Raw genomic sequence first — 19,804 nt, forward strand, 5'->3', positions numbered from 1 at the left:
GGACAGTGCTTGCCCACAGGAGAAGAGAGGTAGCTGCACAGATGTTGCTGGTATCATGTTAATACAGAAATAACCTGTTGAGAGTAGATTTGTTTTCAAACCTTTCAGTGAGAAAATATCAGTTTCAGAGAGAGGAATTAATGATTTTTAACCTGCCTATCATGCTCTTTCACTGCCGGCATGTAAAATCATCGCTGGTGTTTCAAAGCTGCAAGTAGTAATGTTGAGGATATTTTTGTTACTGCCAAAACATTTACATGAAAATGCTATTCAGATCAAATTATCTCGAAACTGCAACGCGTGTGTGGATTCCAAATTATTCAGCTTGGAGAGATTGTTGCATATTGAAATTACACAGTAGAAACCAGCAAAACACCACCATTGCTTCAGATTCATAAGAATGGCACAAATAGCTCTTAAAAGAATTCTTCTCCTTAAATGCACTACTATAACAGACACAGGATTTCGCTATACTGAAACTAGTATTTCACTGCAGGAAAAACATAGCTTTTCACTCTTTCAGGCAGACTGGTTGGTTCTGACTATTGTTTCCATAACACTTTAAACACGAACAGCATTCCTCAAAAAGAACAGTGGCATGGAAGTGATGGAAACTAAAGCACAAAAGGTATGACTATTTGTGGAATGACAGACTGAAAATATAAATTCAAAAAGTGCAGGGAAGTGTCAGAGCTGGTAGGATCCTATTAACTGCTCTATTCTATTTCTTTATATCTCACATTTATCTTTCAGCAACATGCCAGTTATGGAAAAGACTCAAAAATATCACCAAAAAGAGGACTGGGCAATACTGTGAATGCCAAGTCTTTGATGAACCATCACTGAAGGTATTTCAGTGCGTTTTCCTTTGCATAATATTCTAAATAGCATTACTGCTGCTTTTCAATAAGGATTCTGTGTTGCAGTGAAAGAATGATATGGCCACAATGAAAGACGTCCCTAGGAGTATCGTGGTTCCTGAAAAGAACCATAAAGGTAATTTTCCAAGAGCCACAGGAAGGACTAATTTGGCAACAGAGGTCAGGGGTCATTTCTCTTTGGCAGAGAGGGGATGGACAGATGAAAACACTGTATGCAGACAAAACTTAAAGTGATAAAACCAGAAACTTCTAACTCTGCTCTCAGAAAAGAGTTGACAAAGAAAAGCGAGGGCTGTAGAAGAGCTCACCTGTGAGGAGTATTGAGTGTGGCACCGGAGGGGCGTCCTTTGCCCTTTTCATCACTGATAATTGGAGACTGACATCTAAAATTTGTGTGCTTTTTCCATGCAATTTTGTAGTTGATTTGTTCTCATTCCTTCAGTGAAATATCCTGAAAAGCAACAAGAAAGCAATAGGATAAGACAGGTTCCCCAGATGTTGTTGAGGAGTGCTCCACGGGTGTTTGTCTGTAACAGGAAATATGTGCTCTTTCAATATGGTATGTTTTATTGTGGCATAAAATCATAGTGATTTCAGAATCAACTTGATAAAAGGATATTGTGCACTGGTGAGTGTCCATGTATAAGAAGAGTCGTAGATAAGGCCTCCTGTCTAGAGCAATCTGATATGCTTCTCTGGGAAAAGGAAAAGAAATTAAAGAAATAACCATATTGGGAGGAATGAAATACTAATGATCTCTTCAGAGGCTGTGTTTTTTCCATTTTTTCTTTTAATATGCGTGCAATGGCAGCTATGTAAGTAGAACGTGAAGAAGAATGTCCACAAGCATACACAGTGCACACATTTCAAAACAATCTATACTATCTACTCTCTGTCACATTCAGATGAAGTGTTTTTTCCTTAAAAGAACTAAGGATTAAGGTTTGCATGTCTTGAAGGAAAAGAAAACACTTCCCCTTCAGTTTCACAAAATCAGACCAATTACTATGTTATTACCGATTAAATTCTTTATCCAGACTTAGCAGACAGAAGCAATGAGTGATGCTACAAAACACACAGGGCAGCATGGCATTGGCTTTTTAAAATTAACACAAGTTTGTTCTAACAAAATCTTTCTGTCACGCAAGTTGGACACAAATTCTTGTAAAGCCATGATTTAATGAGAAATGGGCTAAAGCTGAAATAGCCCATTTAAAAACAGAGACTATCTTGTAACCTGGGATTTCTGTCATAACTCTCTGAACAGGCCTGTACTCTGTAATGCCAAACACTTTTGGAAGAGTTCATGGTCATCTTCTATGTTTTCCACGATATTTTCATTAACTGAAGAGATGTTCATCTCCTCAAGCACAAGTACAAAATACACATGTGCAAAGCCAATGATCTGAGAATGCTTCAAGTGGTGATGAAGGAGCTGAGTGCCACGTCACACCTCACTATCTGGAGTACTTTTGAAATGGTAGGTTTGGCAATGCTCTTGATGCCACCCAGGAGAAGAGGGGCACAAGGTTTCCCACATAATCTCCTTTCTTAGAAACTCTTGTGGCTTCTAGGAGGAAGAGTTAGCTCTTCGTTCTCCACCTTAAAGAAAAATTATGGCTGTGATTCAGTAAGGCATTTCAACACCTAGTTTAAAGCATCAGATGAGCTCCAGTGAGTATAGAAAGCGTGGGGGCAGTCTGAATGACTTAGGCACATATGTAAATACTCTGATGAATGAGGCTTCAAGTTGCATTTGAGAGAACATGCAGTTAGATAAAAAGGAACACAGTAATTCCTTTTTTCCCTTCTTTTTTCAACAGTATTTAACTACATTTTTCTTAAAGTACGGGTGTGTGAAAAGCTGCGCTATTGTAGATAAAAATACATAAAATCTGGTAGATTAAAGATTTGGAAATGAACTTCTCAGGGGACCTTTTCCAGTCTAGACTCTATTGACATATCCTGCCAATTTGTTTGTCTGGTCTCCCTGTGAACATAACATTTGATACTGTAGGCAACGTAAAGATCTTTGATAAGCTTGCTACTTCCTGCAGCACTTCGTGCTCACAATTAACTTTTTAAATACAATTTATAGTTTTCAACTTCCCATTCACCAAGAATGGAGATTATCCAGTGAATTATCCAGCTTTCAGAGAAGGGTAAATAGGTTCCTTGTGCTTGCTGTTCTCTGGCAACACCAGGATGGAGCATCAGCTAATGAAAGCTCTGTAGAAATAAGGTGTTTAAATCCAGAGCAGACAGGCAGTGTTTCCAAAGTCACAGGATGGACTCAACAACCCATGGACCTGGCTACTGAAGGGTGCTACAGAAAAAAAGGAAAAAAATGCACTAGTATATTTGGAAATCACCTAAATGCACTGATGCAGGAACTCATCTTGAATCTGTCTTGATGGATGTATCCATGGTACATGGCATTATTGGAGATATCTTCAACACCCTTCAGGTGGAAGCGTGGAGAGAGGTTGTGCCTTCCCTGTGTGTTCAGTGGCCATTCCAAGACAGGCGTTTTCACAGTGGCTTCCCCCCTCCAAAAAAAAAAATTGAAACTCTTCTTTAAAAACTGTCATCTCTGTCAAACTGTGCAATTTTCACAAAAAAGATTATTCTACCCTTTCCATACTTACAACTTTCCTTCAATCTTGCTCAACCGTTTTCCATGAACACATTGGTAAAAATGTGATTTTTAAATGTTGTGGGACGCTTCCTCAAAACTGGTGTACTAGAAGGTGCAGAGCAATCCTGTAGCAGTTCTTATAAGTTACCCTGCCTTCAGGGAAGGCTTGCTTTCAACTTCCAAAAGTTAAAATTGGCCAAGTCCTAAGTCCTTGAAGAGATGGTAGAATGACAAGTATCGAGAATGTCTAATATCCTGAAATCCCTCATAACAAGAAGTTCCAGGACATAGACATAATTCAGTACCATCTTCTCTGCATCACCCCCATTCTGCATGTTTTCACCACGTGCCTTCGTTCCATGGTAGACTATTCTCAACTTTAAAATCTCCTGTTAAGACAAGGCATCTTTGAATAGTTACTTCTGTGCTAGCATCCTCTCGTCGAGTTCACCCTCTACATGGTGGATACGTACTACTGAACTGGTAGGATTTGATTGTGATCTTGCTCATTACCTCACTCTTCACCCTTTGGTAGCTATTGACACCAGTACCAACAAACTGGAGACGTCTCCAGTCTGTTGACGCTGGAGACAAAGCTGAACATAAGAAATAAAAGGCAATTCCACCAGAAAGATTCCAGAAACTGGGCTGATCTTCAGGGGGTGATGCTGGTTCATTAATGGTACTTCTTGCAGTGCCTTTATTGCTTTTTAGTTAAGCACACAATGCATCTGTATAATTAAGCCACAGGCGTAATATGGGACAAAAGGCACATGTGGCTTTTTTGCTGGTTTTAATTTTCTTCCTTCTAGTTATTACTGGGTCCACTCTAGTGGCAACAACTAGACATGAAGAAGAGCTGTGCTTGAATTTTGGCATTTTAGATTAATTTGTACAATTCATGCTCTTTTCTGAAAATACTAAATTTTACTATAAGTTAGGTAAAGCACATTTTTTTTCTAAATGCCTTCATTAGTCGAGATATTTTGATTTGAAAAAGAAAGGCAAGAATATTTGGAATTCAAATTTAAAAATGACCTGGGAATAGGAGAAATCTAGGAAAACTGACTCCTGTTCTCCCCATCAGATAAATCAAAGATTGTTCTAAAAAATTACTGAAACCAGCTGTAGGAATAATCAGATCATAATTTACACAGGGAAGCACAGCTAGCTAATTATTTAAGATCTTCTGAGAAGCTGCCACAAGGGGCAAAGGTGCTCAAGAGAGCCGATTTTGAAGAAAACTTACTGAAAGCTGAGGACCAAACTGATCCTTGTGCAGAAAGACAGGGAAGTATGGCAGAGGTCCTCTTGGCTAAGCAAGGAGTTTTTTAGTGGTCTGAAATGGAAATGAGACCATACAAGAAGCAGAAACAAGGACAGGCAAGCAAGGGGGCATATATAAAATTATTGTTTGGGTACTTACTGGTGAAACTGGGGAAGGCCAAAGCCAAGTTGGAGCTAAAGAAAAGGGATATAAAAAAGTAACAAGGGACTTCTACAAGTATGCTAGTAGCAAAAGGACCATGAGCTTTGCCTGCAGACTGATTAGAAGTTTACTGAGTGGAGTTTCAATGACGTTCTAAACCCTGTTTCGCAAACTTCACCTGGGCTCTCTACTACTGAGGCTCTGGTGCGTGGACTTGCTTCTGCTCAGAGAAGCACATGAGAAGAATAGATGAAAAGGAAGCTCACGTCTTTTGTTCTGTGTTTCTGAAGTATCCATCATTGCAAAATTCTGTGCTGGCCATGCATTTAGAGAAATGTCTCCCCTGGTTGCGCACAGGCAGCTCTACTTTGAACACATGACGATACCTCCGAGTTGGTCTTTGTCATCCCCCACAATCACGCTACTGGAAATCGCAGCCGTATCCTTTAGCACAGTGTCTCACAGCTCTCCTGGGGTTATGCTAATGTCACACAGTGGGTAATGGTTAGACATGGCCTACCCAGTGTGACTGCAGCTAAATCAGGTGCACCCGAGCTGAAGGGACGGAAAGCCATTTAGTCTAGTGCTTGCCCCAAGACAAGCAGCTAATTTTTGAACTTAGTTCTGTGCAGTTCATGATGATTCCCACGTTGCAGGGACACTGTGAAAGCCAACAGCTAATTTGAAACTAGCCTTGTGAAGTTTATGTGAGCCGCTACTTCAAGGCTACATGCCTTGAAGTTTATGGAGATCAGGCCAGTCATCCACAAGGCAAGCCATCTCTATTTGGAAAAGTGTCTTTACTATCTGTCATCTATATGCAATGAATGAAGTTGAGTTCAAAGCCATCATACAGCTGTAACCCAATCGTGGCACCCATTCTTCAGATTAAATATCCAGACCTAACTAGGTTGACTTTCTGTGAAGAACCTATTACAGTATGCCTGTGATTAATGTGGCACTTGCTAAGCAATACCATTTCTGCTTTGAAACTGTTCTGCAACAGTGGAAAAAAATCCTTCTTTTCCAATACGTCTCTAAATATTGCACTAATTTTGTCAACATGGCCTGTAAATGAGCAATACTTCAAATTCTGCTATGGGGTAAAGGGGTAGCATGAAATAGCTTTCATGGAAAATCTATAATTTAGACTACCTGTAGTCTCATTAACCATAATTACTTTGGACTAGATGAGTAATGTTTGAGCCTATAAACTGGCAAACAAATGAATGTTGTCTATTCAAAGTCCATTAAGAAGTTCTGTTTTGCCTCAGTCCTCTGCCTCTCCCAAATGGAAAGTGAGATGTGGCGATCTTCTGTGGATTTTGTGGCATTCTTTTTAGGATGTTTTTCATACTCCATACACTGTGAAAAAACACAAAAAGCCTCCAGGCTTGCAACTGCATTCTGTCTTTTTATATAGAGAGCTACAGAAACACCAGAGCGGTAGCCAGCGGTCTAGCCATGTACACAAAGGCTGGCCTCCTCATGGCCCTGTAGACACCTTCACCCATCAGTCTAAGTTCCTTCCTTCAAGTCCTGTTAAGTTTGGTTCACCTCTCCTTCCTGTTGTATCTCCTCTGTCTGCAGAACCTCTGAGGCCAGAGATTACCCTGTAACGTCTTCCCACAGTAGGCTGGTAAGCTCCATTGTTCTTCAGTTGTACTATCGTGTGGTGTTGGGGTTGGAGGAAAGAGGCTCCTTCTAGGCTGCTGCTTGCTTCATTTCACAGCGTGATTCCCAGCTGGCACTCTCTGCTGCTCACCTACCACAGTTTCACGTCTGAGGCTTTTCCTATTGCTCCCTAGTGCTACTTTTGGCCTTTTGTGAGGATATGTCCTTGCTTCCTTGCAGTCCTCTTCTATTCCCCTTTCACTCAGCTCCCAAGCTTGCAGCTCCCTTGCATTGCCTAGATCATCCCACCGCTGGGATGGCTGCCTCCCATCTTCTCTCAGGTGGCTTTTATGTAGCTGAACCCAACTATATCAGCATAAATCCAAAGAGTGTCACTGGTTTTCCTTTGCTGAGCCACCTTCCCTCTGGTCAACAGGACTCTCTTACCACATCAGGGGTGATCAATAGCAGTTTGGTCAACTCTTCTTTTTTTAAAAGAGCAGGATCTGGAGTGAGGCAGTGTTTGAATTATTATACAAGACAGTGGTTGTAAGGATAAACTCTGTAAGTCAGCGATGCCTGTGAATAACGTGTTGTTATAACTAGCTGCAAACACCATTTTCTCTTTGTTACTGGAGGGTTTTCCTACGCTTGAGGCTTTTCCTAACACTGCTTCCAGCATTGTGTTTAGATTGCCATCCATAGGTCAGTCTAACAAGGCAAATCCTATTCACCTGGGTTTTTTAATGCTGATACTTGTTTCTGTTTGTGGTGGTTTTTTAAATATAAACATCCTGGGAATCTCTGAAACATTCTCAGCAATTGACTAATTACTGCAGGCATACTCTTCTCCAAAGGCACTAAACTTGGGCAGAGGTATGGTTAGTTTTTTAGCTGGCACATGCTGATTTGAAACCAGACCTCAATTCAATCTGCTTTTCATGAGTTTTAAATCCAGATTTTTTTTTCTGCCATCTGACTTTAAGCCTTTGCAGAGGAGAATTATGATGAGAGGAAGACGCAGATCTTGGAGGAGACAATGCCTTTCAAACAATATGCCTGCTCTTCTAGAACTAGTTTCAGTGTAAAATCAAATGCAATTATCTGCCTCCTTGTTCCATGCTGTTAGCAGATCTTTCTGCCATGTCCCCAATGTCTTAATGCCAAGTCTTAATACCTACTTTATACTTCCTGAGCTTTTCTTAATGCATCCGGTTCATTCCCAGACTCTCTACGAAGGAAGATGTTCAGCCGCTCTGGTTGCAGGCTGTGTGGATGTGCGGCTTTCAGCTGACTTGGCGAGTAGTCACCAGCCACCCTCTCCTCCCTTGCAAAAATGGAGGTGGGGAGACAAGTCAAACTTACACTGAACCTGCAAAAATATATGCTTGTGCTCATATGCAAGCTTGTGAAGAGCTGGGTCCTGATTTTGTAGAAAGAAATGGTGTTTCACATTGTGCTGGTTTTCGTGAACAGTTGCTATGCAATTTTTCTTCAAACAGCTACTCATCAACAATAGTAAAATGAAACCATATGATATAGTTACTATTTCCAATGTCAACCACTAGTGACTTAAAAGCCCACTGTCCTCGAACATTTATTTTTTTTTTTTCAATTTAGAGTAGGAGGTACTTTGCTGAGGAATATTTTCTTTGTTTTGTTTTAACTTATGTTTGTTTGAGACCCAGTACAATAGAAGTTTCATTTTGGTGGGAGGCTGCCTGGCACTGATGCAATGCAAGCAATAAGCAGTAATAAAAATGCTTTTTTGTTTGCAAGGCACAATAATATCTAACAAACATTCACTTTTTCCTCTTTAACAGAGCTGATTAAGTGATTCACTTCATGCATGTTCACTACATCCAGATGTAATTGCAGTTTCAGTAGATAGTTGTTTTTCAACAAATCTTTGGCAGCCTATTGTATAAGTGGGTTTTGGTAAGCAGTTTTCACCATATAGGATTTTTGTGATTTGTTTCATTGACACAATGTATTACAGCTAGGGTTAGAAAAAGGTCTGTGTGTCCTGCTTGGTCACATGAAGAATATGAGCCCCCAACACCAGGAAACCATAGAAATATAATAATAGTATACAACATAAAGACGACACTTGGATGCATCAGGAAAGATATTTCAGGTAGAGATAGGGAAGTGTTAGCACCATTGTACGAGGCCCTGAGAAGAGAGCTCTGCACGAGGAAGGCTGTATAAAATTTTGACCACCCATGGTGAAGAAAGATGACCTCAAACTGATGCTGGAAGGGGTAATAGGATGATGGGAGGAATGGGAAATCTATCATACAAGAGAAAAGTGGAGGTCACGGCTTCCACAACCTGACAAAATTAAGAGGGGATCCAGTCATTGTCACTGAATATGTTTTGGAGATGAGTATCAAGGGAGAAAAGCTACTTGAGCAATGTAAGAACAACCTTGGTATTAGGAACAAGCAGGGATAAATTTGCTGTAAGTACATTTAAGCTGGAAATCATGATGGTTATAAGCGATGAGATCCTGGAACTGCCACAGAGTAACAAGAGTTGAGCATTAACTGTTTTTAGGACTGAGCTCGCTAAATTTTCAAAAAAGGGTTAAGTGAGACTGCATTTGTTATAGTCCCTCATGGCACCCTCCCTTTGCACAAGACAAAAACTGTCTCTAACCCAGGGGTCACTTGGATTTCAGGTTGATATAATCAGAGCTCCATGGTTTTAAGTTCTTTGGCATAACCAGGATTGCTAGGATTTAGTGAGCAGCAGTATAAGCTAATGGAAACAACATCTAATTTTTTAAATAAATATCAATGCTTCAAATTCATTACATTTTTTGAATTAATCAAAAACCTGGCAGCAACTTGAGTGCTGGTGAACAATATGAGAAATTGAAAAAAAAAACAACAGTGTAAAACCAGTATTTTTATCAATGGATATATTCAGACATTTTTAAGGTGTGTTTCATTTCCCCATGGCCTGCATACAGCTGCGAGCTGAAGAGGGGAAGCTACATGATAAGTTTTGTGACTTGTATAATGATGTTTCTGGTGAATACCTGAGCAGGTTTGCATATGGCACAGAAGGAAAAAACAAGCGATATTATGGAAATGCTGTATTTACCTTCCATAATGAGCCATATTGCAATGAATTCCTTCCTGTAAAGGGGCCTCTATGAAATGTGCTAAACAAAATAATCCTCTGACCCCTTCCTTTCTTTTCTATCTCCTTATATGCTTTTTAAACTGTACCCCTGCAAAACTAAAAAAAAATCCCATATTCTTCCAGTGACCTAAATTTGCAGAAAGACAAATCCATTGCCTTCAAACAACATGTGAACACACAGCTTTGTAAATTGCTGATCCCCTTCCTCCCAAGCCAAAGGAAATGTCTGTTAACCAATATCATGATTGTCTTACGGCAGCATATTGGGAAAATACCCTGTCCTGAAAATATTGCTGTCCTGAAAAACTATTTTCTTCCTTGCAGGACTCTATACTAATTTTTAATCCTCCGAATCATCAGCCTCAGAGGCAGGTACTCAGAGGTGGCCCAAGCCATCTTCCTGCCTCCCCTGTTCCTCTGGCTAGCATTGCTCTGAATAAGGATCTTGTACGGACTAGGACATCCATGGGGCTACTTTAATTTTCATCATTACAATAGAAAGGTCAGGATTAAGAAATCAGGTGCACATGCTATTTCACCTCTGCCCCTCAGCATCCCCGAAATGCTGCCTGTGGCGTTCAAACTGTCTGAGTCCCGCAGAAAGGAAGAGGAGTTGGAATAAACCCCATACCCTGATGCTACAGAATCAACTGGCTGTTTAAAATGTTCGTAGGATTCTTTTTTTTTTTTTTTTGACACAGAGGTAATAAAGCATGATTCCAGCAGGCTCAGAGACCTGCATCTTAGAGAACCTGGCACATGATCACTGGCCTCAAAACAAAACCCCAAAACACCAAAGAAACCTATTATTTTGGAAATGCATGTTTCTGTACCTGAACACCATGATCTCATCAAGTGGTAGAGACACACAAATTTTCTTTAGCAAGAACATAATATGGCTTACTAGGGAATGATCTTTATGTATCCGTGTGTGTATCTTAACAAATTAACAAACACTTCACACCTTAAAAAGTTTCTCTGGGAAGCTTGCTTCCTCTGGCTGATAGCAAGTTTCCAGTAAAATCAGTTTGTACTACAGATGCAGAGGAGTTTTTGTCAAAGAGAAATTCCTTCCAAACCATGGATAATCATTATCCACTCTGAATTACCTAATTATCTTTTGGGGTTTTTTATTGTGTGGAAAAAGAAACAAGGAGTTTTCTTGCCAAATCCCTCAGAAGTGGCCTAAATGCTCATTGTCTAACGGAGATCACAGATTCAGACTGCTGTCCCATTGTCCAGCATCGGTGCATGCAATAGCCTGGCCTCATAAAACAGACATTTAACTGAACAGAACCAATTAGCCCTCCTTCGTGGCCCCTGTTCACAATAAAAAAACAGCTGATGTTCCCTTAACTTGAAACAATGGGAGGATATGCATGGGCTGTGTAACTCTTACAAGCAGAGTAACTCTTTCCAGAGTGGGACCGTGAGAAAGTAAAGCCCGTAAATGGCCTTTCAGTGGATGAACTCCTGAACAGTCTTTTATAATGTGAACTCATCAGTCAGCCGTCTGTGGATGCAGTTTTCTTTACAAAATCTCAGTTCAACTGCAACATGCCGGTTTTTAGTGATAAACCATTCTGCTGAATGATATTCTGTCTCAGCACTGTATTCACCCCAGTATGGATTTATTCAGCACCATCTTTTCCCTCCAACCCTCTTTTACATTCCTTACCACGCTTGTACCTCTTCCTAATGATCTCGGAATAGCAATGACCACCGATGTGAGCGTGGCAAGAACTGAATGTTGCTTCTAACAATGCCAATGAGGCTTCATTTAAGATTCAGATGCTGAGAAAATTCAAGCAAAGAAGCTCATGAGCTCAGAAATTCAGCCCTTCCATATGAATCCAGTAATTTACTTTCTTTTGACTACTTTCTCCTGCATTTAGTTGGGATCTTGGCACCACATCTAATCGCTGGATACCCAGAACCCAGCTAGAGCTCCTGCTAGCAACAAGACCATGTTAAAAAAATGACCCCTCTTCAAAGTCAGTGTACAGCATTGTGTCCCTTCCCACCCAGAATGTTTTCCAAGGGCCTTCAGGCAATAGTTCATCACTTGCAAGTATGAAACTCTTTGAAACAAAGAGGCCTTCACTAACGGCAAGGCAAAGATACCATTAACTTTGGGAAAACAATGCACAATAAATAAAACCATCTACTTCATTCAATACCTTTGGCAATGGTCCATTGACTTGGTTGCCCACTGACACTGTGAATTTCCTGTAGGCATGCATTCTTTCTGAGCATCATTTCTCCTTCCCTATCTGCTAAATTTCCCTGTAGTTTAGCACTGTTTGGACACCATAGCTCCAGAGGTCTGACTCCTGCCTGGGCAGGCCTGTTTCCAGCCCCCTGCAAATCAGTATTCTGTAATTTTCTGAATCTCCTTGCTAAAAACCAATCTGAAGGTTTCATTTTATTTCATGGCCGAGTAAAAGAGTTTTCGGTGAAGCTCACAGAATGGTTTGGGTTGGATGGGATCTTTAAAGATCATCTAGTCCAATCCTCAAGATGTCTCACTTCTGCTGCTGTTACCATGGTTTGCATGAAAAAACCTTTCCTTTGTTCAACTCCATCGTGTATCTGTCTCTCCATCATGTCTACTCGTTACATCCTTTGCAAGAGCTCTTCAAGAGAAGTTGTCCCAGTACAGGATGCTGAGAAGCCTGGTAGGACTTTGTGGTCATTGAAATGTAACTAAGATGTCTCCCCAAAGTGCCAGTGGGAGAATGAGGAGTGAAAGAGAAAGGGCCATATTTTTTATTAACGAACAGATGGTACCAGAGAGCCCCTACCTCACTGGATTATCTGTCCATCTAGTGATCTGGGTAAAGCAGCTAAACAGGTTAACTAGTTTTATGGGCATTCTTCTCTTGCTCACCAATAGATGGGAGCAGAGATTTCTCTACTCATGAAATTTTCAGGCTACAGCACTTACAGTTTTTTTTGAAGACTACAAGGGGAAAAAAATAAAACCAAACAATGACGATATAACTCATTCATGTGTCCACAGGGAGAAGTATATTGTTTCATTTAGTAGCATAGAAATGAGGTTTGTAATGGGAGTCAAATGGAAACCAGGAGTCAGCACTCTTGAATTCTTTAACCTTGGAAATCTTTGTTTTGGTATCTAGTGCTGGTCAAAGGTATTTAATACGTTTACAACCTCTCATTCTTATTTTCCAGATATAAGTGTGTTTTACTTGGATCTAAGCCTTTACAAAAGCAAATAAACCTGTCCTAAACTTCCATTCATTTTTCTTACAAGATCAAAGAGGAAAAGCTGTCCAGATGTAAATAGCTAAGCCTCTAATGAGATGATCAGTAAATTGTTTCTCTTGTACTATAAGCATTTAAATTAAAATATTGCACTGAGGGCACTCTGCGCTTCTAACTTGTATAGCAGGATCCAAGCATCTAACACAAGCCAGACAAATAACTTCAGCAATTAGCTTTCAACATAGGTCTCTAGCCTCTGACCTTTCTTGTTCATCAGAGGCAAGCCAAATGCTTTGTTAAACAATATTAATCACGCCTGGCACTTCTCTAGGGCCAGAGACGTCACAAATACTTTCCTACTAGCGAGAAGCTGTTTGCAAGAAGCAAAATCTCATGCGTATTTTCTGTTCAACAGGAGGCTGACTCAGCCGTAGTGGAGGTGAAGACAAGTCTGATCTGCTTCTCTCTGTGCAAACCTTGGAAAGGGCAGTGGAGCACCTGCACAGGTACCACCTGCACGACACTGTACTGTGTTGCTCTTCACCATCTTGGGCTTAGCAGCTCCACTAGCTCAGGAGTGAACCCACTGTACTCCACTACACCTGGCACTTCCCAATCCCTGCAAGCATCCTAACGTCACTTGTTTAACCAAAGCACCCAGGTTAAGACTCCTTTGACCTGTCAGTGAGAGAGAGAAATGTCTGGAGAGACACGGCGTAGCTGTGCAGAGCTGCCTCCTGGCACTGCCTCTTTGCACTGAGTACAGGTGGGGTCTGGGGACAGTAGGTGCTTAGCTTGGGGAGCTTAGCCCAGTGCCATGGTGAGGCGGGATGAACCTGGGACAAAAGACTTGATTCCTGCATGTATTTGAAGACAGAAAGCTGCAGCTACACCTGCGGGGATTTTTTAAAAATCTCTCATAATTGACTAGATTCACAGAGGTCCCGAGTCACCGACTCAGGGAGCTGCCAACCCTTTTTATGATCCTGTGCCATTTAACTAGAAAACGCCTTTTTTTAAACCAATTTACTGCGACCAATTTGACTAGCTTGGGGTTTGACTGTTAGTGGGATTTTTGGTTAATTCTCTCCATTCTTACCTAAATATTTTGTGCAAGCATAGCGGGAATATAAGTTAAGTGCCAGTGGGGCTGCCCGTAAAGACAAGGGTTGATGGGACAGACAGTAAAGTTATCCCATCGTTTTTCCTAGTACCTCTTATTCCTAGCTCATCTTTCAGTCTCCAGATGGGCTATAAGCAAAATAAATGTTCTGCTGGCAAGAAGAAATGGCAACAGTAGCTGGAGCCCTGAAGTTACTGTCTAATTTCAAGCGTTTAAACACAATGCATCACATTTTGTCTGCACTCAAACTGGTGTCAAGTCACGGGAACTCCAGTGACCTCCACGGACTTTCTCCTGTTCTGCACCATGGCGAGGTTAAAGTTCTTCAGCCCATCTTAAAAACTTTTCTCCATGAATTTCTGTGCCCTCCTCTCCTTAGATACAAGGTGCCAAAAAGATTAAGTAATCATAGCCCATAGTACAACCTACCTGTAGCTGATTGCCACTTACCAACTGACTAGTCCTGGTGTCCTCAATTCTGCCAAAAGTAACTGAATTCAGAATGTGAAGAATAACGTCCTCTCATTTACAACAAAGGACCTGTTGGTATTACAATTTGTGCTGATGCAAGTTGACATATTAAAGTCAGCAGCAGCATTTGCCTTGGCTTCATGGATTTCACGTTTTTCTAGCTCTACATTTAAAAGAATATCAGCAGCTCAGCTCATTTCACAGTTAAACACCAAATACGTGCTTAGGAAAAGTTTGGGTTGAGATACATGCTAGTCAAAATTGTAGTCTGAGTTCTCCTGTTTCCTTCAGCTTGGCCAACAACAAATGTGCTGGAAATTCCTCAAGGGAAAGAAAACCTCTGTCCTGCTAGCTGGTGAGTAGGTGCTTTGGGACATGGACTGATGTTTACAGTATGTCAGTACAAATTTGAGGTCTGCTCAATATGAGGTGCTACCAAGGAATACCACCAATATCTGCAGAGGTAAAACATGGTGCTGAGGCACGATGGAAGTATTTCCTCCACGGTACTTCAGGCCTCTGAGGCCATCTTGATGCCCTGGACATTTGCCAGCTCATGAGGTGCTGCTAGACACACACGGCCCCTCCACTGCACCTCATCCCAGACAGCGCAATATAACCAGGGAGATGTTTTGCCTGAACTTCTGCCTGGTTCCCAGTCAAATCCTTAATTGCTTATTTTTCTTTCACTTACTTTTTTCAATTGGGAAAACATTAAAAAGAAAGCGACAAAGTTTAGGAAAGGTTGCAATGAGGTTAAAACACACTCCTTGTTCAATGATTAGGAATTAGTCATAACTGTAAGTTGTAACAGCTAAGATACACTTCGGTGATAAGGGCTTAGTATCAGAAAAATAATTAATTCACCCTACACTTGGTAGGTCCCATGGCCTGCTGACCACAGGACAGACTGGCAATACTGTAAAGGTTTATTCAGCAGTCAGTGGTGGTTAAGCCTTGCTGCAGGACAGGGAGGTCACACAAGGACGCTTGCTCTCCCTTGGCCGTGGAGACACGGAGAGAAGCAGGACCCCAGTCCCAGCGGTCGTCATTCATAGCATCCTCGGCCATCTCCACCAGCAGCATCCAACATGGGGTCTGTTGTGGGAAATGCTGCATGGAGCCTCTCCAGAGAGGAACAGAGCTGAGGGTTACATGGGCAGCGGCTACACCAGATCACAAACAGCAAATTGCTTTTGAAAAGAACTAGTGCTGAGCAGGGAGAATGATCATGATTTTTCTTAGTAGAAAAGAAAGGCAGTGACAAAGAGGTTGAAATAAAGGGGAACAGTTTTACTGTACTGTGTATCTTCTCTCCCCATTATAGGAGACCTACCACATTCTTAATTTATAGCTGAAACTTTCAGAGCAAAGCAGGAGATAGGAGCATCTGTCAGTTTTAGTAAGAGAGGGGCATCCAAGCTCCTGAAGAGAGTCTAAAGAAATTTCAGCCCACAACTCATAACTAAAACAAAGGAATAATTTTAGTAAATGTGCCAAACCATGGATCACAAAATGGGAAAAAAACACAGCAAATGTCATGCTTCTCTAAAATTTATGTGTCTGTATGTAATACAGGGCTCTGAAGAGGATGCACACAATCCCAGCTGTTTGCACTGAACATGTTATTAGGGCAGTGAAAGTCAGGTCTGTTCACCGAGTGACTCTGCCTTATCTTTCAAAAACAAAAGTCTGGTTGATATTGGGCAGGAACATAGATGATGGTGATCTCCAAGTCTCGCAGAGGTTAAGAAAGCTGGCAGTGAAAGGATCACTTTTTTAATAGGAAGCTGGGCATGAAAAGCAACCACACACTCACAAAAAGGGCTACTCACCTTGATGTCTCCCTTATCTACCATATTGAAAGAACAACTCTAGGAACCGAGAAGCTGAGACTTTAGATCTGCTGCCGCTTTTTCTGAGGTGTTGCCAGCCAGACTTATTATCAGGAGTCATGGAAAAAACGTGTATTTCCAGGCCTGCAGGCTATTCGGTGCACATTTTTTGACACTGCACTTGGCAGTGGTTTTGCAATCCACTTGTACAGTCTAAGACCTGGCTGGATAGCAGCTCTCACCTAGCTCAGCATGCTGTTTACTCACCATGGTGCATCTGCCTGTGGGTACCACATATTTTTCATTTTCTTCTTCAGCTTAAGCCCCTGTGCCATATTTCCTCCTGGCCCTAGTGACCCAAAGGGCGCCAGACCGTAATTTGGTTTGTTTTTTCTAGCAGATGCCATAGTACCGTTCTGTCATGAACAGGCAACGCAAGAGCATAAACCTCAATCTAACATAGCTTTTGCTCAGGAAAGTGGTTTGCTCTTTACATAATTACAAAGAACTACTGTTCTTTGAAGACATTTCTGTTTTAGAAAAGGCTTTGAGATCCTGATGATTTCCATTCCACTTTAAAATAACCCGTTTTGTTCAGTTTACGACTGTGATACATAAATCTTACCTTAATAGCTTCACTGCAGAAGACACAGGTTTAAGTTTATGGCTGTGTAATTCAGAGCAATTTGCAAGTAAGATCAAGTGGTCCAGATACAACCACAGCAGGGGTTCTCCATCATCCCTGTCTCGTCCCACTCGGGGGGTTGCGAGAGGGGTGAATCTTTCCGATTCCCCGATGGTTTGTGTACCGACAAAGGCCGCTCTCTGCTTGGCAGAGCCACGTGGTCGGTAGAGCCACGACAATGACTCAGAAGAACAGGCTGGCCAGCAACTTTATTCACTAGCGAATTTCACAAACAGACAAACTTAACGAACTGGCAAGCTCAACGATTGAACAAAGGCGATTTGGCAATGGAACTATTTTCCAGGCAGCCCGTCACAATTTATCCCAAACTTACATATATTGGAAGAGCAGAAGAAGAGAAAAGCGAGAAAAGGAAAGGAAAAGAGAGGAGGACAGAGAAAGAGAAAGAAAAAGTATGCCCCACCTTGGCTCCCGCGCTGACAGACGCAGCAATCCCCCGGTGGTGGGCGCGTGCGGTTCTCTGGGGGCGTGTCTTTTATAGGCTAATCCCCGCCTCCAGGCACGCCCCTTGAGGACTTACATGGTTCTTGTTCTAGAAAGTTCTCAATCTTCTGCGCAGGCGCTGGGGGAGGGGAGTGGTCGCGAGGGGTCTCTCGGGCGGTCGCAAGCGCCTTCCTGAGATCGGCTCTGCGTGACCTCTGGCCGTACGTGGTAAGGTCCGGCGGAACCGGGAACCGCGCGTCCTGCGACGCGCTCTCCACGTCCCCCCGTCCCACTCCCGCTCTCCCCCACCCCGTGCTCGCCGCCCTGCTGTCGCCAGAGAAATAGCGCCTCGCCTCGCCACAATGTTTGAGACGTTAACTCTTTCAGTCCCTCACAGTGTTTGAGACATTAACTCTTTCAGTCCCTCACAATCCCGAATCTGTTTCCTAGACCTTTACCGATGAAGAGATGCAGATGAGAGTGCCTAGCAGAAGAGATGCCACGGCCCCTGATGTGGGTGCCCACAGAAGTGATCCTGGCGCATCACCAGGCGCTCCGACCCAGGCGCCGACGGCACCGGTGAACACGGGCTGCACGAGCCTGTGTGGCTGCCCGGGCTGGCTGGAAGCTGTCATACAGCCAGTGTCACCCGCCAGCTGCAAACAGCTGACTGGCAGCTGAGGAGTCAGGAGCAGCTTTTTGCATGGCGTCTCTGCAGAACCCGGTGTTTCTCAGCAGTCGCGCGGGCATGTTTAACCCACCATCACGGTGAATGCTAACATACCAAAGCCAATATAACTTTTGGATTTTTTTTGTTGTTCTTAGAATTTTCCATAAGGTGTATCTAGCATTTATTCTGTACTTACCTAAGCCTATTCACTCTCCATTTTTAAGAGATGTCTTCTTTATATTAGAAGTGGCTTTACCACCTTTCCTTTGAACCTAGCTTTCCAAGACCCAGAAACCTTCCAGAGTCCTGATCTTGTCCCAGGGTATGATCATGGCTTTGAACTGCATTTCTCAGCTTTTTTCATGTCCTTTGCTTTACTCCAGGGGAAAGATCTCTCCAGCTCCTTTTCACGACAGGGCTTCTCTGAAGCAAGGGTCTAAAATGATTTTCTTTTTTTTTTCCTTTCTGGCAGTAATCCTACAGATACCATTGGTCTTAACTAGCACGGCTAGTGTAGAAGTTGCCAAGAGTTCTGCAAAAAAATAGAGAAAAACAAAGTCAGCTGACTGCATGCCAAGGAGGAGGTTTTTTGGAAATTAACAAAAACTCTGATTTGTAGTTTGGGTGTGTTCTGAATTTATCAAAGCCATGTCTTCATTCTAGTAATAAGCCCCACTAAAAACCAAACTCTTCTACCCAAAACTGACTTTTGACTTTCTAATTTAACGATAATAGCAGCCTTTCTGAAATTATAGTTTCTGTTACTGATGAGTTCAAAATTAAAATTAAAACCTTATCCTGCAACAGGGAGCAGTTTTACACATTTTTATACCATTTTATAATAAGATGGGGGAGGAGTTTCTCAAAATTACCCAACAAAATATCAGATTAAGATGTTGTAGTGATTCAATATTTAAGAACATAATGAAGGGGAATGCATCGTTCCCAGCTCCAGCTGATTAGGAGTCAAGGATTAACTATTTGCCCTACACTGGCAGAGGCAGAAAAACAGGTACCTCTGGAGACCTCTCCATGTGACAGCCACACTATGGAGGGAACTTTTGCCCTATGGACAAGTATCTGTTTTTCCATTCACTCTAGAGAAAGCCAAAACAAGCAGCTTAGACTCAATGCCCAACTTTTAGATGCCTAAACTTAGGTGAGTTGAATCCTGCCCCTGGTTATGTGGTATCAATTTTTTGGAGTAATAGTTTCTATTTAAATTATCAGTGGAAGTATCAGCCCTAAACTGGAATATAAGGCAAAGGAGTGAAGACAGCTCCCTTTGAGGTGGTGTAAAATGAAGCTTGTGGATATCGGCAGCGTGCCTGCATTCATCTAAAGAAAGAGAGTCCACTTAATCATATGTTCTTTTTTTTCATATATATATAAACATGATCTATGAGACAGAGCTAATGTATAAAATTCAAACCCTTAGCAAAAGTCTTTGGTTTTTCCTGGGCTACAATTTCTTCAGCACTGCGGAGGAGTATGGCTTCTATTACACATCAAAAGTCTTTCGCAGGGAAATACTTGGCTCCAGATTGTTCCTATTAAAGCCGCGCATATTCTGCCAGTGCTCCCTATCTTCTGTGCCCCTTCTGATCTAGAAGCAAGTGATGCACAAAAGCAA

At 41.9% G+C, this 19,804-nt stretch overlaps 3 long non-coding RNA genes across 11 annotated transcripts in view; 2 read left to right on the forward strand and 1 right to left on the reverse strand.

The window, feature by feature from the left end:
- The window catches only part of LOC140651735 (uncharacterized), a 105,748-nt gene that overhangs the window by 2,378 nt on the left and 83,566 nt on the right, over nucleotides 1-19,804 (reverse strand). For all 9 annotated transcript variants that reach the window (XR_012042490.1, XR_012042493.1, XR_012042489.1 and 6 more), the window contains 3 exons: nucleotides 18,368-18,703; nucleotides 3,254-3,430; nucleotides 1,190-1,332 (listed from right to left, as the gene is read on the reverse strand). This is a non-coding gene — a long non-coding RNA (uncharacterized lncRNA). The remainder of the gene's footprint in view (nucleotides 1-1,189; nucleotides 1,333-3,253; nucleotides 3,431-18,367; nucleotides 18,704-19,804) is intronic.
- LOC140651742 (uncharacterized) lies at nucleotides 368-996 on the forward strand. The gene is made up of 3 exons (XR_012042501.1): nucleotides 368-628; nucleotides 754-848; nucleotides 927-996. It is a non-coding gene; the product is annotated as an uncharacterized lncRNA (long non-coding RNA).
- LOC140651741 (uncharacterized) lies at nucleotides 6,545-14,897 on the forward strand. The gene is made up of 3 exons (XR_012042500.1): nucleotides 6,545-6,587; nucleotides 13,359-13,449; nucleotides 14,829-14,897. It is a non-coding gene; the product is annotated as an uncharacterized lncRNA (long non-coding RNA).

This window comes from Ciconia boyciana, chromosome 5 (genome assembly GCF_034638445.1).
Source record: "Ciconia boyciana chromosome 5, ASM3463844v1, whole genome shotgun sequence".
Lineage (NCBI taxonomy): Eukaryota > Metazoa > Chordata > Aves > Ciconiiformes > Ciconiidae > Ciconia > Ciconia boyciana.